The 22,311-nt window shown below is 37.7% G+C and overlaps 1 long non-coding RNA gene across 1 annotated transcript in view; it reads right to left on the bottom strand.

Moving 5' to 3' along the window:
- The window catches only part of LOC129481062 (uncharacterized), a 122,929-nt gene that overhangs the window by 5,306 nt on the left and 95,312 nt on the right, over positions 1–22,311 (bottom strand). Inside the window, exon 5 of the long non-coding RNA XR_008657247.2 lies at positions 4,979–5,134. This is a non-coding gene — a long non-coding RNA (uncharacterized lncRNA). The remainder of the gene's footprint in view (positions 1–4,978; positions 5,135–22,311) is intronic.

The raw sequence follows: 22,311 nt of genomic DNA, 5'->3' as shown, positions 1-22,311 counted from the left end.
AGTTCCAGGTGCCACTGGAGTATGAAAAAACTCCTGCAGCTCAGTGCCTGCCCAAACAGCTGCCCAGCTTTGTGCTTGAAACCCAGGGCCCTCGTGGATTACACTCACGAGAGAATCTCCTGATCCACGGGTTGCAAAAATCCATGCGAAAAGTGTAGTGCCCTGGGCTGGTAGCACAGTCACTCACCACTTCCCTTGGGTGGAGGAGGGAGGTCTCCCGGCTCCATGCACTTCCCAGATGTAGCGATGCCCCACCCTGCTGCTGCTTGCTGTCCGTGGGTTGCACCCACTGCCTAACCAGTCCCAATGAGATGAACTGGGTACCTCAGTTGGAAATGCAGAAAACACCCACCTTCTGCGTTGGTCTCTCTGGGAGCTGCAGATCAGGGCTGTTTCTATTCAACCATCTTTTCCCCTCTCCTGTTTTGCTTTTCTTAATGAGATAAGAAATAGATAAAGTACCCTAACTTTGTGTATTTTATATACAAGCACTTGATATATGCAAAAATTGAAACTAGAGATAATCTGGAAAATTAAAACAAATCAATCAATAAACTAAACCCCCATAAGCATTGCTTTATGTTAGCCATTTGAAGTCTTCTCTTTTCTATTTTTTAACAATTACCTCAAAAAAGTTTCTCAAATAATTACCTGAAAGCAATTGGTTTGTCATGAGATTCATCTAACTTCAACATTTACTGAAAAGCTATTAAGCACCGTGTACTGTGAGGTGATGATCATCATCATAATATAATAACCTGTATAGTCTTTTATACAAATCCTTATTTTATATAATTTGATCATCATAACGATCATTTGATATAAGAAAAGAAATATTGTCACATCCAAGGAAACTGAGGCACAAAGAACAAGAGTAAGGCATCACTAAGATTTACAGAAGTAAATCTTACAGCTCTGACTTGAACCCAGTATTTCTGACAATAAATTTTGAATGGTTCCCCCAATCGTCACCACTCTTTGTCATTTGATTTTAAGCCTACTGTTTGAAAATATGTAGTAACTAACACTTAGTAAATGCTAATTGTATGTTGGATACTGTTCTAAGTGCAGCAGCTGTATTCGTTTATTTAATCCTTATTACCTCCCTTGATGGTAAGTGCTGACATCAGTCTCATTTTAGTGAACTGAGATCCAGTGAGGTTGAGTAATTTGCCCAGGGTTAATATAGCTTAATATCTAGTGGAGCTAGGATTGAACCCAAGCAAGTAACTAGAAAACTGCTTCTTTTAAACCATTAGGTACTGTGCCTCTTTTTTAGCAATGCACTCATTCTCTCCTTGTTAATGTTAATTTTGCCTGGTTGGCCCACTTCTTGTAGCAGGAAAAATGTTCGTTAGAAACAAAAATCTATCTGAGTTTACCTGTCTTATATCTAGAGAAACCTGGAAAGTGGCCCATCTCCTCTAGGTTTTAAATTCTGAAAAAAGACTACGTACTGACTTTTTGGAGAAGTAATAAGTTTACACGCACAAATGTAGACGTTTGCAAAACTGATTCTTCAAGTTGATCTGTTCTTTGCTGCTGTGTTAATGGAAATAAATGGTTGGGACTGAATTTTACAGTCCACTTGCGCACAGAAGCAATGTGTAGATTCAGCCCATATCCAACTATTCTTGGGCTTACTTTTATTGCTTTCCTTGGAAATGCCTCCAGTGTTTTCCAATTATTACATACCATGATATCCAGCACTGACCAGAGCTTTATAGGTGAAATTCTACTCAGTCTCAGGAATCCTCTGAGCTTACAGCAAAATTACATTAGTTTTTTTCTTCTTTCATCCTTCTGTTTCTGTATTGTAGTGCAAGCCCATATATCATCTGTTATCCTTTCTTTTCTCCAGGTCTTTTTTGTCATTACTGCCTTCTAGGTGTTTTGGATTATTTTACCTAAGACATATTGTTTGCTTTGTCTGAAGCAGAACATTATTTTCTTATTTCCTTCCTCATTTCTCATGACCACTCCCAAATTTATAATTACTTTTAAGTATATGTTGTAATTGCCTTCTTTTTCCACATCATAAAGAAATGTAACTTAAAACATTAACTATAAGTGACTTATTGGGATAGCTACTTAATTTGGTTTCAGTCAGAATTCATTATTTTCTTTCTGTTTTTTTTTTGTTTGGTTGGTTGGTTTTTTTTTTTTTCTTCTGAACAGTTTGAATCATTCACTGACTATCTTTTGTTAACTAGAAACCTATTATATACATGGCATGGTACCATGAGAAACAAACATGAATGATAGTCTCTCTTACTTACCACATATACGGCTGATCCTCAGCTTCCTCAAAAGGGCTGAGTAAAATGAGTATAGCAGTACTTTAGGGAGATTAACCATGGCAAAGTGTATGGATTAAAAGCAGGGAGAGACTGCAGACAAGGAACTTTGTTGGGATGCCATTTCAAGAAGTACAATTCATAGGTAAGTAGTGACCTGGATTAGGGTACTGGCATTGAAAATAAAGGAGGAATGGGAAGTAAAATATAAATGTGTCATGTAGGGAGAGTTCACTGAATTTTATAAAGTTCTATAGGAAGAAAAAGAAGTCGGAAAAGTTTGGTAACTGCTTGGGTAAGCGGTGGTTCCATTATAGGTTCCGTTAGGAATGGAGTGGGAACATTTGGTTTTAGACATGTCGAATTTGGAAACATGGGGAGTTTTATGTAGATATAGATGTGCAGCAGTCCTTTGGGACTATAGAACCAGAACTTATGCGAGACATCAGGTTTAGTGGTGAGGACACCAGCTGTGAGACTGGATATTTCATAAATTACAGAAGAGAAAAGGGAAAAGCAAGCTACATTTCATAATAATACTTACAGTTATAAAAAGTAGTAGTTAAAAAAGATACTTGGTGAGTGTGTACTATGTATCTCATATTGTGTGAGATACTTTTACATATATTATCTCAAACTTCAAAGGAACCCTGAGAAACAGTCACTATTATTCTAGATAAGGAACTAGAGGAAAAATGTTAGATTATCTGCCAAATAAATCATTTATTCATAAAAAATACATATTGAGTGCTTCCTGGACTCTCACAGCTGGAGTCCTCACCACTAAACCTGACACTGTGCTAGACACTGGGAATACAATGGTGGATAAACAGGCATGGTTTTTGCTGTCTTGGAACTTTGCATCTATAATTAATCTGAATATAATTTTTAGGTAACTGCTGAAATCAACTCAAAAAACATAGTAGAGATATAAGAAAGAATAAAATACCAGTCTTTCAAGAGCTGCAGTTGAGAGAGGAACAGCAATTAAACTCTCAGAAAATTTTAGCAGTCCATGCTTAAATGAACTAGTAACAATCATTTTGATACATCATAAAATTACTGCATGTAGTTACTGCAGTTTTATCTTTAATACCAGACCACTTCAACCTAGTTATTTAGCTCACGAAGATATCTAGGAAAATGTGGTATGATTTGCCATATTTAAAGGAAGCTATTTTTGATTTAGTTAAAATCTTAAAAGACTGTGACAATACCATGTTACTAAGGATTTGGATCTACTCATATATTGTTGGTGCCAGTGTAAAATGTTACTATCACTTTGGAAAAATTTCTGGCAACTTTTTGTTTTTTTAAATTAAACTTATATTTACTTATGACCCAGCAATTTTATTCCTGGAAATTTACCCAGAAAAAAACCAAAGCAAATATCCACAAAAAGACTTATATTAGAGTGTGAAAAGAATAGTTTTGGGCTATCCCTAATAGCCCTAAACTAGCCATGGAAAGGAGACTGGAAAAACAAAAGTGTTATACAAATGATACGGTGGAATACTACTGAATGCTCTTGTGATGCATAAAGCAACATTATGCTGAGTGAAAGAAGCCTTATGCAAAAATGAATACTGTGTAATTCCATTTATATGAAGTTCTATGTTAGTCACAGCCAATGTGAGGCAGTCAAAACAGCAGTTGTCCCTGTATATGGAGAGTAGAAATTGAGAAGCAGCAAGAGGAAGTTTGCTGGGGTGATGGACAGTGGTTTAGTTGCTGGGTTGCATGCATTCTCACAACTTCTCAAGTGGTACACTTCTGATTTGTGTATTTCACAGATAATAAATTGTTAATGTCACAAAAACCAAAATAAAAGTTGTATTGAAGGGTTTTAGGGTGATGGGCATTGGTATCTCTAATACAACCTACTTTTAGATGCGTCCCCAATTAAGCCAGATTAATGGATAGAAAATGATAAAAACAATTCTAAAAATACGAAACCAAAATACATTCTAGGTAGTAAGTATGTAGGTGAATACTATACAATTCTTTCAACTTCTCTGTAGGTTTGAAAATTTAATAATGAAATGCTGGAGGGAAAAAAGACTATGTAAGTGGTATAACTACTATATTGTTCATCTCCTCATTCCCTCAGCAAATTAAATGCTTTTCTGTATCACACCCTGGTCTCATGAGTACTTGCTTAAAAGCTAGAATATTTGCTTGTAGATAGCATGAGAATAGGCATTTGTTTTCATCCCATTCGAGCTACGGAAGAAATCTTATTCTATCTCAGTAAGTTTCATGGATGCATCAATTAAACCAGAGAGTGATAACTGTGGAAATACAAGATTATTTAAATAGGACAGAGATGCTGAGGATAAAACTCTGAAACTTGTGATGTTACTGAAGTCTTTGTTCCTAAGGATGACTTTGCTGTGCATTTATTTATGGCTTGTGTGTTGGAGGTGTAGACAAAGAGCATATTGATCCAGTTAAGCAGAATCATAAAATAAAAAGAATGACCTATTACATATCTCTATCAGGGGAAAGGCAGACATATTTTAAATAGAGAGGATGGGGGGATTAGTTGAGAGTTATGGGCTGCATTTAGAAAATGTTTTGTGTTAAAAATTAGGAGTAAAGGAGAGAGTATTATGAAAAGTAGTAGAAATAGAGCAGATTTTATAATGTTTTCCAATGCATTGAATATTTCTTGATCTTACCTCTGCCATCCTGCCCCTTGGTGGTAGATAGTAAGAAATGGCGTCACTTTCATTTACAATTTTTCTCTCATTTGAAAGTTATGAGCAAATTGGGCTGAGTGAGGCTCCACATGTAGATGGATTGCATTTTTACAGTCAAAAGAAGATGACAACATTCTAAAATGTGAGACCAATTTGAAAAAAGGAGAAGAGATGAGAGTCACAGGTTATGCTAATTAGAAAATAATCACACTTTTCTAGAAAAAGTTGTAATTTATATCGGAAACATTTGGGCAATGAAGTTATTTAGGTACATTGATTGCAGACTGATGAACTAAGATGATTAGGTTGAGAAGCTGACTTTTAATATACTAAAGAACTCTGATAAGTTCCCTTATACTTATCACTATAACTTATAATATTATGAATGTTTTACTTTATTTTTTGGATCTATTCTAAATTTTGCAGGAGTATGTGGGATGCACAGTGAGATGGAGAGCCTCAAGCATGCAGAAAGCAATTATAAAAATTTATTTCTGAAAGCATGATGTTTGCACTAGCACGTTGACAGTATGAATATAAAGTGAAGATGCAGGTGAAAATTATCAAGGAAGAATGATGACACCAGATGATAAAATAAAGAATTGAGGAAATGAAGAGTCAATGACAGCTTCCAGGTTTTGAGCATGGGGAGAGTGGGACAGTTGGAAAATATTCAATTCCTGAAGGATGTTATACTTGAACTGAGATTTGAATTATGAAAAGATATAGTTGGATGAAAGGAGGGTCAGGGTAGAGGAGCTGGGTTGGTTCATTAAATACAAACATCATATTATGAGTTTGGAGAATTAGGCAGAAGCAAGACTATGTAGAATTTTATACACCATGGTCTATTAGTCAGGGTTTTCTAGAGGTACAGAGTAATAGAATAGATGTATGTATGAAAGGGAGTTTATTAAGGAGTTATTATTGACTCACACAATCACAAGGTGAAGTCCCACAATAGGTCATCTGCAAGCTGAGAAGCAAGAAAGCCAGTCCAAGTCCCAAAATCTCAAAAGTAGGGAAGTCAACAGTGCAGTCTTCAGTCTATGGCTGAAGGCCCAAGAGCCCTTGGCAAACTACTGTTCTAAGTCCAAGAGTCCAAAAGCTGAAGAATTTGGAGTCTGATGTTCAAGGGCAGGAAGCATCCAGCATGAGAGAAAGATAAAGGCTGGAAGACTCAGCCAGTCATGGTCCTTCCACGTTCATCTGCCTGCTTTTATCCTAGCTGCGCTGGCAGCTGATTAGATGGTGCCCACCCAGATTGAGGGTGGGTCTACCTCTTTGTCTTCCACTGACTCAAATGTTAATCTCCTTTGGTAACATCCTCACAGACACAATACTTTGCATCCTTCAATCCAATCAACTTGACACTCAATATTAACCATCACAAGTGGTAAGAATTTTGGTATTTATCCCAAGGTACTGGGAATCCAATGAGGGGTTTACACAGAGGGTGATCTGATTGCCATTAGGCAAGATTATTCTGGTTTCAGTGTAGCTACTGGATTTTAGAGGTTGGGTGGAAGTTGGTAATGTGGGGTGACAGGAAGGATATTCCTGGGATAGTCTTGCCTAGAGATGATGATGGCTGGAACTAAAGCAGAGAGGGGTGGAAGAGATTGACAGTGGATGATTACAGAATGAGGAAAGAAGAGAGCCTAATGATGAACCTTGAAATTCTAACACTTAAAGGCCGGGGAGATCAGAAAGAGCCTTCAGGAGTGACAGATAAATGGTCAGAGAGACAGGAGGACAACACGCTGGTATGCCCTCAGAGGAGACAAGGAAGAAACAGTCGAGTATGTTGTCATGCAGACAAATGAAGAGAGGTTAAATATGTTTCTGTACAGCCATTCATCTTGAGAGATGCTTCTAGAGAATAAATTCTGGCCCTGGTACCACCACCACGTCATGCCTCCGAGACAGCCCACCATGGCTGGCCCTCTGCCATTGGACGCTAGATGCTCTTGGCATTCCTAGAATGGATTCAATCATTAACTCCAGGTGCAATTCCCTGGTAGTTGTATCTTATTGACAGAGGTTAGTTCATGTTCTTTTAACTTCACCTCCTAGAGTCCGGGAAAGCAGGTAGCTGGCCTTTTTTGTTTCTGTAATTAGTGGCAGGGTACAACCTCTCACAATACTCAACTGATGGCTAACTCTCAAATTTAGGAAGGAGAAGTCAGATGAAGGGTATAAAAAACAACTGGAAATATCCACTACATTAATCTTAAAAATCATTTTATCTCAGAAGCTTTCCTTGGTCCTGGTTTTCATCTTGGCAGTTGATCTTGGAGTTGATTGCCTCCTTTGGTTAACACTGGGTCTCATATGCATCAATGCTACTCCATTTATCCATCAGATATTTTATGTAGATTCCCACTTGCATCATGCATTGTGTGAGGAGTTGGGTATGTGAAATAGAAAAGATGCAATTCCTGATCTCCAGAAGCTTAGAGTCTGAAGCAGGAGGTCCTACTGTGAATACAAAGGTTGAGTTTCAGGGTCACTCACTTGTCTTGGTCCCATTCAGGGCTCCAGAAGGGCCCTAGGAATGGGTTCATATGGTCATACATTTAAAACTATTTTGCAAAAGTAAGCCAATTAGCCTGCATTTGATTAAGAACTTTTGACATCTCATTCTGACTCCTCTGAAAATTCTCTTCCTCTTGGGTGGTATTTAAATGGCTACGGGCATTTTTGCATTCAGCTAAGGGGGAGTTGAGTTGGGATACAATTTATATGGGTTTAGCAGGATATAGTTACTTGGTTTGTAGATACTTCCATAAATTGTTCAATTATAGGAGCAAGGAAATCTGCTGAGAAGGGTCCGGTGAGGCCTTGGAGACTGCTCTGATCCCAGGATGACTCTTACCCTCCAAAGACAGGAAACTGGGAGCTTTTAAGGTGAATTCTTTTATTACTAAAAAACTATAGCTAATTGTCTCTTCCTTTCTCAGGAACCTCCCTTTGAAAGGCCATAGCTGCCTGAAAGTCATTTTCCCAGGGTGCTATATGCAGCAAAGATCAGGGAGAAAGACCCTGTTCCTGTCTCCCAAATATTGGTGCTAACTCTGCTCAGCGGGAGGTGCTGGCATCTGAGGCCAGAGCCACTCACTCCCCATCATCTGGCGGTTTCCCTCACTTCCCCCTGCACTGACACCTCCACAGTTTTAGAGGCTGTGGACTACTTCAGTGGACAGTTTTGTCCTTTTTTCCATTTCTCATTCTTTGCTTGGATAGGGAAAACTTAGATTGTCTTTGGAGGCCGTGGGTAATGGGATGATTTGAACTTTAAAGTGGTTCGTGCCTTGCAACTTGTTTTTAATGACATAAGGACACTTGAAAGAGAAACTAAAACACTACGTAGATTAAAAAAAGAAAAACTTTGTTCAAAATAATTTATAAAGATCAAATACTCCATTTGAAATGCATTTTGGAAGAATGTTTTGTAATGATTCAATAAACTCTTCTTTCATCATATTTAGATTTAAATTTTAGGGAGCTAAGAGGATATTCAGCAAAAGATGGAATATTAAAAAAATTGGATGGGTGCTGTGGCTCATGTCTGTAATCCCAGCACTTTGGGAGGCCAAGGTGGGCAGATTGCCTGAGCTCAGCAGTTCGAGACCACCCTGGGCAACATGGTAAAACCCTGTCTCTACTAAAATCCAAAAAAAAAAAAAAAAAAATTAGCCAGGCATGGTGGTGCATGCCCGGGAGGCTGAGGCATGAGAATCTCTTGAGCCTGTGAGCCTGGGAGGCGGAGGTTGCAGTGAGCCAAGATCACGCCACTGCATTCCAGCCTGGGCTACAGAGTGAGACTCTATCTCAACCACAACAAAAAATAATAAAGTATGCTATTTAAATAACCACATCCAAAGCAGTAATTGATTTATGGGAAGAGACACATTTTGGGTAGAGATAATAAATGGGGTTTTAGATTTTTGATAATCCAATTAATGAAGAGGAATGAAGCATATGAAAACACTGGAAAAAGATTTAGATTTCTTGGCATTTTGACATAAATATTGACACAGATGGAAATAAAATCAAACTTATGCACAGCTACAGTGAGACCATCAACTTCAAACTAGTTAAAAAGAGTCAACAATCTGGAGTATTTAAGATGATTATTATTATTATTATTATGTGTTTTATTGCACAGCCAAACTCAAAAGAGCTTCACTTATATAGCAGTTTGGCCCGATTTCACAACAATCCTAAAAAGGTACATTACCAATAATGAATAGTGAAGCTGAAAGAAACTTTTCTAAATTATTGTTGCTTATTAAAATTTTTTTGAAATTTAATTGTGCTAAAAATACATAACATAAAATTGATGATCTTAACTATTTTTAAGTGTACAGTCCAGTAGTGTTAAGTCTATTCATATTATTGTGCAACTGATCCATATCATTGATTTTAATTATAAAATAAAATTGAGAAAATATTGATTTTAGAATTTATGTTACAGAATAATCGTCATATGAAAGACAACCAAGGCTATTTGTATTGTTATAGGAAAGTTTTACCAACTCCTAAGTGTAAGTATGTGGAAGTTCCTCCCATGTGACCCTGTGCCTAACACAGATGCCTGGCCTCTTTGAAACTGTACTGGGTCTCTTGCAATGGAGGGTACAATGAACAGTTCTAAGGACTTTGCCATGCTGTCCTTAACCGATCAGAACTTGTTGTCTAGGAATTCCCCCCAATATAGAAGATATTTCTTTTGCTGTTCAGCTCTGAGAGTCCCTCGACATTTGTTTCTTGATTTATTAGGCTCTTCTTTGTCTTGCAAGCAAAATAACGGTCTTATTTTATTTTCAAAGTTGATCTTTAGTTTGTCCTTCAAGAACTTTTAAAATTTGTAACTTATTTTAATGGCTTTACTTATTCAAAACACATACTCATTTTTGTAGCTAATTGTTTTCATAATTTTATGCTCTTTCTAAGCCCCACTTCCCTCTGCATAAAGTCCAAGAGATTTTGATCTTCCCAGTCTATGGAGTCATGACTGTTTTATGCTAGTCCATTAAGGGTCTGCCATGACCCCTCACTGTGTTTGGAGGTAGCTCTTTATTATTCAGGTTTTGGAATAACAAGAAACTGTATACTCCTAGTGACATAAAAAAGGTGTTGGGTTCTTCCAACCTCACTTTTTCTTTTGTTTCTTTCTTTCCCACTTCCTTATTTTGTAAGGTGAATAAACTATAGGTGACTTTTCAGGGTCACATATAATTAATTTCAGAGTTAGGCCTAACACTTAGTTTGCTGTCTCTTATGCTAATATTAGTTTCATCATTTCTATCTATTCTTCCACTAAAATATTACAAACATATGCAAATTTCTTTCTATAGAGCTTAGTACTTACCCCAAGCTCAAACTATTAAGACGATATCAAAATCCTCAGCCTCTTTACATAAAATATACATTATTATAGAGAAACTCACCTTCGGTTTTAATAATCTCCTTACAATTAGATTCTAAAAGGGCATGCAAGGCAAAAATCACACGAAGTTAAATTTACCAAATAACCCTTGAAAGTCCCTTAAATAGTCCATAACAAGTGAGATGCTCAAGAGACACAGGAAAACTGAGCCCAGGTGGGGGTAAGAGCGGATTCACACTTCTCATCCCACACTCACTCTGGGGCAAATGCTCCCAGACAACGGCAGTGATGCCTATGGCACTCTTCAAATAGATACCCAGCTATGATAGGTTTATATTCAAATTAACAATATTTCTTTCTCTCCACTTAGTCTCTCCTGAATCAGACCATATTAAAGATAAAATTGGCATACGGTCCCAATTGAATACTTAGGATTTTATGTAGCATCTAATTTGACTAGAATAGAAGTCTGTGTGGAAGAATAACTTGGCCAGGTTAACAAAGTTGAATTGCAATTATTTCTCCCAAATCCAAACAAAATCTAATTTTTTTTCCTTCTCAATCATTTGGATAACTGTGATCTTAGAAACTGGTCTGTGATTATTGGCATAACTGAATGTCAACTCTAGCTGTTTGCCATCTGAGCCAAGGCATATCTCCATTAATTCTAAACTCACAGTTATCAATGTGTGTTAAAGAGGCATTTGGGCATTTGGGGGTATGTGTCAGCTATGAAAATTACTTTTGTGCTGAGATAGAAGTAATCATTGTATAATAACAAAATGAATACTTTAAATGATTATTTAAAATTTTTGTGTAATGTGGAAAGATTTCAGCAATTGCCATTTTTTTCTACAATGGTTGATTTGCTGCATTTATTCTTTATTTGTCTTCCCTGTGAATACATTTATTGCCAGTGTTTTTAGTTGTATTGTTAGCTTCATTGCATAATTAGTGGTATTCAGCTGCTGCTTTTTAGCCTGGAAGAACTGTAATTAGTTTTCATTCACTGGTGACATTTATGCAGTATCAGGGTCATTGTCAAAAGGTATAAAGACTATAATTCTATTGCTAGACTTTAAATCCCTAAAAATGTACAAATCTATTTTATTCATCTCATGTAATAAAAGAAGATATGAGCTACAACTGATAGGATTTCATTCTGCTTGGAAGAAACGGATATTATAGGATTTGAATGAGTTGTGTGTTTGGGTACGAAGTATCAAGTTGTTTTCTGTCCCAAAGCAGGAAATTCTATTCCCACTGTTTAGTGGGTTAATTTGGAATAACTCAAGTCATGTTTAAGAGAACTGTTGTTTTAAGCCAGGCATGGTGGTTCATGCCCATAACCCCAGCACTTTGGGACGCTGAGGCGGGAGGATGCTTGAGCCCAGGAGTTCAAGACCATCCCGGGCAACATGTCGAAACCTCATCTCTGCAAAAATACGAAAATTAGCTGGGCCATGGTGATACGCATGCCTGTAGTCAAAGCTACTTGGGAGGCTGAGGCAGGAGTAGAAATGTGGGCTTGTACAATCTAAGTCAGCCTGAGTTCAAAACTCACTTCATTCACTAAATAGTCCTCAAAAGGTTAATTGTGAAGATTAAATTCAATAATGTTTGTAAAGCATTTAAGATAGCATTCATAACCTTCAAGTCATTCACAAGTTTTTTTATGGATGGTCAAAAGTCTCTGTCCAGGAGGCTGGAGGTCAGAAGGCCTTATTATAGGGTCAAAGAGTTCTGGAATTCTGAAGAGGGAAGACACAGATTGAAGTCAGTATCAAATGAAAGAATGTGTCTTGAAGAGTGTTTAATATTGGCTGAAGAAATATAAATCTAAATTAGTAGAGATGTTGTTAAAATTTTGCCGCAAGCCTATGTGTTCCAGTTTCAGCCTTTTCCCTTCTTATTGCTACAAAAGTTTTTGGCAGTGTGTGTATATGGTAGTGGTGGTGTGTGTATGTGTGTGCGTGTTGCCTGGTGTATGAGGTGTGTATGTATGTGTGCATGTGTGTTTTCTGGTGTGTGTTGTGTGGTATGGGATAGAGTATGAGTGTATGTCTGTGTGCTTAGGGTAAGGAGTTCTGAAATCATTGGGGACATCTTAAGAATCACCTTATCTTCAGTGGAGCAATGCTCTGCACATCTGTCCGACGAATCCAGTCATTCCGATAAATGAGGTTTCTTTCATTTAAATCATCGTCCACTTTTAGGACTCTTACATATTGGCTTTATGAACCAGTATAGTCACTCTTCAATGTAAGTTTATGTACCTATAATGAATTCAGAGTTTGAAAACAAAAGTTCTGGCTGTGAAGCAACCTTGGAGAGAGCAAGAATTAGGAAAGAAGAATTAAAAATGCCAAATGCCGACAATCTGATAATACGAGTCCTACCTACACTTAGGTAGGTAGCCCTTGTTCAGTGTGCCAGGCAGTTACAAGGCTTTTATACACATGACTTCATTTAATCTTCACAACAACTCTGTGTGACAAAAACTTTTATTATCCCTGTATCATAGATGATGAAGAAACTAAGGCAACATAGAGAAGCATTGGAACTAGGCACATGATTTCTACTCTTCATTGATACTCCACGCTAATTTATGTAGTGCTTGTAGGAAATTTTTCGCCCCCTTTCTGCTATGTTTGGCTGGCCAGAGATGTTCATTTTTTAGCTTACCACTATCCAATAAATGAGAATCTGTAAGGCTTCTTTATCACATATAATTTTTTCAAATTAAAATATGATTTGTTTTTTAATCCCTAGAAATCTCTTGAGTTAGTTACACTATTGAGATATTGTTATGGATGACTTTTATACAGAAATAAAGAGAAATAGGCAGTTTAAACAATTATTTGGATTATTCAAGCAAAATAATATAAACCTGTTGTTGAGGAAAACATGTTGATATTTTGGATTGACTTATGAAAATCAAAATCACTGAACAATTAATGTAATTCTATGTTAGCAGATCTTGAAGTCAAGGTACTTTGCTGTGAAAACATTTCTTATATGTTTTTTTCTTTAATTTTACTGCTTTAATTATATACATTTAAAATATGTTGCCAGGAATGTAAAGGTTCTTGTTTTTCTTTCTAGATGTGGGGGCCAGAGCTGTCAGAGTTGGGAATTGTTTTAATTAGGGAAGAGGAGTTTGGAAACAAGGGGGCAAAGTAAAAGAGAAAAACAGACTAGAGCATAATTTTAGCTGCTATTCTTCAACTAAATGATAATTGGCTAAAAGCTAGTGAATTGATTGTTTATTAAAATGACTCATCATTAGTAAGATAAAATGTCTATAATTAAACATTGAAGGTCTTGCCAAAGCCCTTGAAGGAATTATCATGGGCTGAATACAGGTAGTCAGTGGGCCTCAACTACACACAACATGAGTCGCCTTTCTTTCCTCTTTGTGTGGTTTTTTTTTTGTTGTTGTTGTTGTTTTTTCTTTTTTTTTGAGACAGAGTTTTGCTCTTGTTGCCCAGGCTGGAGTGCAGTGGGGCCATCTCAGCTTACCACAGCTTCCGCCTCCTGGGTTCAAGCAATTCTCCTGTTTCAGCCCCCCGAGTACCTGGGATTACAGACATGCGCCTCCACGCCTGGCTAATTTTGTATTTTTAGTAGAGATGGGGTTTCACCATGTTGGTCAGGCTGGTCTCAAACTCCCGACCTCAGGTGATGTGCCCACCTCGGCCTCCCAAAGTGCTGGGATTACAGGCATGAGCCACTGCACCCTGCCCCTCTTTGCATTTTCTTTGGATAATATCAAACTATAGTTTTGTGTGCAGACAAGGAGTGATTAAAGTCAAACATTGGGTTCCAAGCATGGAAGGCAGTGTGATACAGCAGGAAGTGCACTAGACTTGATATAAGAATGCCTAAATCCTTATTCTTGCCCTATCACTTATTATTTGTGCTCCCTTGGGCAAATCAAGGCTTTCAAATGGGATAATACATGTGCTGCCAACTCTACAGAACTGTTATAAAGGAAGAGAAAATAAAGCTAGCTATTTCAGAAGCATTTTGAAAAACTGTTAGAAACAGAAGTAGAGGGCATTGTGGTGGAGCAGGCATCGGGATGGGAATGCCAATGGTAAAATGCAACAGAGACTGTTGCACCAATGAGATAAGAAGTTACTCTAGGCCAGCAGTTTAGTCCTGACTGCACATCCCTGGGGGAGCATTTAAAATATACGAATACCTACTCCCACGTCTAGGGTTTCTGATTTAAATATTCTGGGGTAGGCCCAGCCATATGTAAATTATTTTCTCTCCAAATTCCCTAGGTGATTCTAAACAGCAGTCAAGGATAATATCCCTGCTGTCAGGTTTCTGAAACAAATTTTACAATTTGGATAAAATGAACACTTTCACATTTTTAGTTTGAAAAATTAAATCTATCCTGTTACAAATAGGTTTAATGTAAATGAACTTCATGAAGATACAATGTTGACAAAAAAGAGTGACCTTTAATCAGAAATACTGTCAAAGATATAGAAAATATCTTTCATAGTTGGTAGTTCTAAAACAAAGTGAAACTACTTTTACCTAACTTTTAAGATAATTTTTCACATTAATGAGCCTTAGAAGCCAGTTTCATGGAGCTCCAATTACTGAAAGGGCTTTGAAAGTGTGATATCATACATCATGAGAAAATGTAACAACTCTATAAAAAAGAGGTTTGAGGTAATAAAATTATCATAAACAACTTGATTCAGTTATGCTATGGAACATCTAGTGATTAAAAACTTCTATCCCTCTAGCTTCACAGTTTAAATTCAATTCACTTATATTTTTGCACTTTTGCTAATTGTATTATTTGAAAATTCAATGATATGTAAAATATAAAGGCAGCAATTTAAAACTAAATGTATATCTGCTCTAGGATGTCTCAATTTGCTACTTAATTTGAATAAATTCGAGGACTGTTAGAAAGTTGCTAAGAAGAATTAGTTTAACACATTTGGGACTATTTTCCCTCAAACATAATGATGCTTAAAATAGAAAAGTGCTTGAAATTATGAAATTTTATGTTATGGCCTCCCATGGACTCCAAAATGAAACTTCTCTGTAAATGACCGTGACCTTGTTAACTGAGCAGGGAAATTCTTTGGATGAGACCACAGATTATCTTGCCCAGTTTGCAGCAGAAGAAACCGAGACCAGGAGACATTAAGTGACATTCCCAAAACCACATAGCTGATAGTGGCAGAAGTTGGACAGATCTCTTAGCTCTCAGCCTTCTGTGTCTCATTCTAGAGAAGCTTGATAAATATTGATTGGCTATCATCTGGGACGGACATTGCACTTGGCAATGTATGGCTGGTTTTAATCTCATAAATGTACCAGAATAGTAGGAGAATCCCCTCACTGATGTGTCTATACTTGTGGCAGCTGATAAGTTGAAATTTACCTGGCTGTTATTTGGGGTCTTTTGAGTAGTCTTAGAGTATCTATACAATTTATAATTTAAATATTGGGGTGTGTTTAAGATTCCAGCAGCATTCTCTGAAGAAATGACTTTAGCTATCAATAACCTAATCAACCTGAAGCCAGTAAAGGTTATGGTGAACTACAGTGCAAATGAAAGTTTGAAACATCATATCGTTAGAAAGTTTATTCATCTCAAATTTGACTCACTGCACATTTGATATCACTGATGATCTGATAATTGTAATACCCACGTCAACCAGAATAAAAGTTATGTCACTATCTTCATACTTTCAGATGTATTACCCTGGTGGTTCATATTTCACTTCTATTTGTCTTCCCAAACTCCCTACTCCCAAAGGAGGCTGCATGGCACTAGCCCTGCCATAGCTATTATGACACCCAATTTACTAAATTGAGAGAATAGATTACACTGGTGGACAAAGATAGAAAAATAATAATCAAGCATGAAATATGTGCTTTCCAATTCTGTGTGTACCTGTTTTATAATTACTTGTGGCTACATGGGACATTTTATGTCACCCAAAATGTGGCAAGAGAAATGCAAAACGTATGAAAAAACTAGGACTACAGTATTTTAAATCTGAGTATTTGAAGATACATTGTTATTCTTTAAGAAATTGGACACATCAGTAAGTAATGAATTTGTAGTGCCTTGATTCACAGATATGTAAGGAAAATTAATGCAATGGGTAAAAGGAGAGGCTAAGGGAAACACAAAGTTTATTCCAAATTACTTTTATCATGTGAGCCTTCAGAGGTTATCCATTTTTATTTTCTAGCATGGTTCCGATTCTTTTATTTTCAGAGATTGGCACCATAAGCACTGCAGGCTTCAGTAGAATGAGTTTCCTACTTCTCTCAGAGCCTCAGGTAGAGGAGAGTTGACAGTGGACTTTCAGGCTCGGCCTCAGGCTTGCATCTTGACAAAAGAGCTAGGTACACCAGGCTTTAAGGTTGCCATCTCCTGTGTATTTCTTTGCCATGACAGAACTGTGCCAATTTTAAATAAATTATTTGGAATTAGGGTTTTCCTCTGACAGAGATTGGGATGTGGGATGGCAGCATGGCTATGAAGGATCATTAGTAATTTTAGATAAGCTTTGTTAATCACTCTATTTGTCTTCTGGCCCAGTCTCCAAAGACTTTTCTCTGAATCTCAGGGAAAGGAGGGTAAGGAGAAGGTGAGCCAGAGAAGTCATGTACATGTGCAACCAGGATCCGTGGTCTCATGGTGGTGTTGCCTAGTAACTGAGCTCAATCACGGGAACTCAGATGAATTACAGAACCTCTATGTCCTCAGCACAGAATGTATCTCTGCAGGCCAGAGTTCCTGGTTTCAGTTGGACTAACAGGCCCACCAAGAGAAGCAACAGTTGTCATGGGAATACAATCATATGTGCAGAGAGCTACTTGAGGGAACAACAGAGGAAATCGAGGATACAAATCAGGGAAGATGGTGGCCACAATCATGTGGTAAAATCAAGCAAAAGAACCTGGGAAGCCTCTTGATCTAGTTGCAGAAGGTTGTATTATGAATTTCCAGCTACTTTCACTCTCTGTGCTGAGCCAGGGAGTAATTTTTACTGGGTCAGTTATGCTGTCCTGCTTGATGTGGCATTGGTAAATACAAGTTACAGGTTTATTTGTTTTTATTTTTTATTTTTTTGAGACAGAGTCTCACCCTGTCATCCAGGCTGGAGTGCAGTGGCATGATCTCGGCTCACTGCAACCTCTGTCTCCTAGGTTCAAATGATTCTCGTGCTTCAGCCTCCCGAGTAGCTGGGATTACAGGCATGCACCACCACACCTGACTAATGTTTGTGTTTGTAGTAGACATGGGGTTTTGCCATGTTGGTCAGGCTGGTCTCAAACTCCTGGCCTCAAGTGATCCACCTGCCTCAGCCTCCCAAAGTGCTGGGATTACAGGCATGATCCACTGCACCAGACCTATCTGTATACTAAAGGTAGTTTATTGTAGTTAGTTACAGAGTTATTAACAGGTAAAAGTTTTTGGATTTACAGTTACTATCATCATTATTATTTGTCATCTCTTGACTGTAATACTTTCTTGTGGTAATGATACTGGTAATAAAAAATACAGTCGAATGATAGAAATCCATGAAATAAAGCTGGACAATGGAAATCAATGAAACTCTCTTTTCAAATCTCTTTTCAAATAGTCTGGGTAAATATTTTCCAGTAGGCTCTACTTTGAAGTTCAGCCAGGATATTCTTAAGTAAACCATTCTGGGATACTTTGCAGAGAGTTTGCTTTTAGATATTGTCTGATACCAAAACATATTCTTATCATTTGCATAGCAAGAGAGTTTTATTTTATTTTCGAATAGGAAGCAGCTTCCACAATCAGAAATTCACAGCACATGTTCAGTCAAGAACTCAACTAACACAAATTTCCTTAATATTTTACTTCCTTGAACAAAGATCATGACTCCTTTGTAGATTTTCAAACAGTACTGTGACCTCTTTTTAATGTTATTAGTTTCCCTTTCAAATGGCATTTTGAAGTTTGTTAACTTGTGAGTACCAGGGCCATTTGAGTGTCACGAGGCCGTTCCTCTCCTGTGGACCACAAAGTAGCTCTTAGAGAGGGAGCAGTTATGATTTGCCCTCATATCAAAGCGAGCCATGCAATTGATGTGGGAGCACTGAGGTATGGTAGTTGCCTAGCTTTTGGTTGGTGGGCTCATTCTTATTATTTCTTCCTTCAGTGAGTAACTGATACAGTTTGAATACATGTCCCCATCAAATCTCATGTTAAATTGTAATCTCCAATGTTGGAGGTGGGGCCTGGTGGGAGGTGTTTGGATCATGGGGGTGAATTCCTCATGAATGGCCTGGGCTATCCCCTTGGTGACAAGCCAGCTCTTGCTCTGAGTTCACATGAGATCTGTTTGTTTGAAAGTATGTGGCAAAACACCTCGCCACCACTCTCTCTAGCTTGCTCCTGTTTTCAACATGTGATGTGCCTGCTCCCCCTTCACTTTCTGCCATGACTAAACACTCCCTGAGGTTTTACCAGAAGCCAGGCAGATGCGGTTGCCCTCCTTCCTGTAAAGCCTGCAGGACTATGAGCCAGTTAAACCTCTTTTCTTTATAAATTACCCAGTCTCAGGTATTTCTTTATAGCAATTCAAGAATGAACTAATACAGTGACAAAACTCAAAATTCCAAAATTACAAATTTGCATGCTTCCCTTCTTTCTTCCCAAACATCTTCAAGCCAATGGATTTTAAGATTGTAAATAGGAACCTGTATCTAACTCCTTATAGGCACATAGGATGATATCCTTGAATAACTTTAAAATGTACTTCTTAATCCCCCTGTCCATGATTTATTGTTTGAAGATTAAAATTTTACAAATGAAATCAAAGCTTTGTGGGGCCATTATAGACAATATCAGAGAGCTCAACCATCTGCTCAACTCTCTAAAATTTCAGAAACATTTAGGTGACATGTTGTAGGAATACCCTGCTGGTGGAGTTCATGACAAAGGCTTCCACTGAGGCCTCCTACTAAACCAAATTTAGTGTGTTTTATGGCCCAGAAAATGATCCTGGTGAGGGAAACTGGTTGTGTAATGCCTTAGAAATTAAAGGAACAATTCTCAACTCGGAAGGCTGAGGCAGGAGAATTGCTTGAACCCAGGAGGTGGAGGTTGCAGTGAGCCAAGATGGTGCCACTGAGCTTCAGCCTGGATGACAAAGCAAGACTCCATCTACAAAAAATATATATATATATATATATGTGTGTGTGTGTGTGTGTGTATGTGTGTGTGTATATATACATATATATATAAAATAGCAGATATTAAATAGCAATATACAACATCTGCCATTTTGTGATCTTGATAGTTTACATATTCATATTCAGATAACCCCAGGCTTGATGCTTCTGTTTAATTCAATATTTGGAAACATATTCATTAATGAGGGAAATAGTGGCAATACAGGACAACATCTACTGAGCACTTACCACACACCTGACAGGGCCCTAAATGGTTCCTGTGTATTACTTTGTTTCCTCTTCAAAACAACCTTTAGAGGTAGGGGCTCTTGTTACTCTCATTTTATCTATGTGGAACCTGGGGCCTAGAAATTTCAGTGAGGTAACCTGCTAAGGGTCACATAATTATTTGAGGCAGAGCTGAGTTCTCAATCTAGCCATTCTGACTCCAGCGTCAGTGGTGTTTACCATATCCCTTCATTCGTTAAGTGCCTACCTTATCCTCTGAGCTCACAGTCTAGTGGAGTGGAAACAAACACTAAACAAATACATAAATACATGTCAGGGGTTTGTAACTGTGATAAAAAAAAATAAAATGGTAGGGCCGGGTGTGGTGGCTCACGCCTGTAATCTCAGCACTTTGGGAAGCCAAAGCGGGTGGATTGCCTGAGCTCAGGAGTTCGAGACCAGCCTGGGTAACACAGTGAAACCCCGTCTCTACTAAAATACAAAAAATTAGCTGGGTGTGGTGGCGGGCGCCTGTAATCCCAGCTACTCGAGAGGCTGAGGCAGGAGAATCGCTTGAACCCAGGAGGCGGAGGTTGCAGTGAGCCAAGATCACACCACTGCACTCCAGCCTGGGCGACACAGCAATATTCCATCTCAAAAATAAGTAAATAAATAAAATAAAAGGTAAAGGGATAGAAAGTAAAGGAGTTATTTTATAATGGGTTGTCAGGGAGGTCCTCCCTGATAAGGTGAGATTTGTGCCAAGAGTTGAATGAGGGAGCAAACTACGTGATATTTGGCAGAAGAGTAAGGACAGAGGCGGGGGGAACTGCAAGCAGAAACACTTGAGCTGCAGGAAGCCAGAGTGACTGGAGCAGAGTGGGCAAGAAGCCAGGGGCAGTGGAGGGGACAGAGAATGAGAAGGCCTGGTGGCCAGGTCACCTGGTTATGGCATATTATAATTGGTACATGCACCCTTCACAAATGTTTTTAGATATCATCACTAAGATGAGTAAGCCCAATGTCCATCATTCAAGATTCTGATTATTCAGTTGATTCAGTTGTGAAGACTCACTGTCACAGAAAGGGGATTGTAAATGTGAATCTCTTCGGCAGGAACTGGTTCACTTAGTTGGATTTAATTTCTGAGAGTTTGATGTTGAATAAACTTCCCTCTGGAAAATTGTTCAGGGGCAACCAAACATCCTAGTTTGCCAGGAACTGTCCTAGTGTTAGCACCTAAAGTCCTATATCCTAGGGAACTCTTCAGTCTGGAACAAATTGGGATGGTTGGTCACTGTCCACAGTTTCTTAAAAGTGTTCCTTAGGAAATGAGGGAGAACACAGTGACATGCCATCTGGCTTTCCACATTGAACCGATTCACTTCTTGAATCGGTTCTAAGAGATTCTAGATAAACAGTGAAAGTGAAAACAGAGAGACTTGCAAGTGACCTTATAAGTTTAAGAAAAATAACCTTAACCTTCTTTCTCCATTGTCAAAGCTCAAAATACCACTGAACGTGCAAATTTATAAACAAGATACTCCCAAAGACAATCTCAGATCATTCTAAAAAGTAAGACATGTTTCTGACCACATTTCCCAACTGCAGCACTTTAAAATAAAAAAGGAAGAAAATGAAGGTAACAACTCATGTTTTAACAGGTAACAGAGAAAAATTGTTGAATATCTCAATTAGTGCTACAAAGACATTTGCTTGAATTCAAAACTATTTCTGATGTTTAAAAAAACAAATTATGAGCAGATCCAAGCTTCCATAGCAAACTAGCTAGCATTTATTATAAACCAATACAAAGCAATTGAGATTTCACTATTGTAAAATTAGGCATTATATTCGAATAATCAATTATAACTAGCATTAAACTTTGTTACAAATAATTTTTGACATGAAAAGTGTGAATGATATGATAGTAAGTAAAAAGTAGGATACAAATGTATATGCAATATGAATTTGACTATATTAAAGATCAAGAATAAACCAGCGACAAAAAAACCCAAAATTATTTTTCTGCTTTTTAAAAATTACACTTTTTAACATATTCCATGATGTGCCCCTATTGTTTTTAAAATTTGGAAGATAAAGTTAAGACAATTTTTCTCAGAACAATTTTGGTTTTCTGATAGGACTTCCAAAAGTGTAAATTACTGCTAAGGAAATAAGAATGATCAAATTGCAGGTGAAAAATTTACGCTTACCCAAATGATCAAGGCAAATGCTTCAAACATGGATGTGGCGAAACACAGTAGTTTTATTTTGATGTAGAATTGGAATGGAGGAAACAAAATCTCCCTTTAGTGGAGCAAGTCACAAGGAAGAGGGAGAATAAAATGTGGACATTCAAAGTTACTTGATAGTAAGCTTTCAGTCTCTCTTTTGGAGAAGTGGTCACAACAAGTCAAAAGAAGAAAGAACTTTGAAGAGCTAGAGAAACTCAGTAGATTATCCCATGGCTTGGAAAGTGGTG

The sequence above is a fragment of the Symphalangus syndactylus genome, chromosome 4 (genome assembly GCF_028878055.3).
Source record: "Symphalangus syndactylus isolate Jambi chromosome 4, NHGRI_mSymSyn1-v2.1_pri, whole genome shotgun sequence".
NCBI lineage: Eukaryota > Metazoa > Chordata > Mammalia > Primates > Hylobatidae > Symphalangus > Symphalangus syndactylus.
The sequence above is the reverse complement of the archived record's forward strand: the minus strand, read 5'-3'. Positions and strand labels throughout refer to the sequence as shown.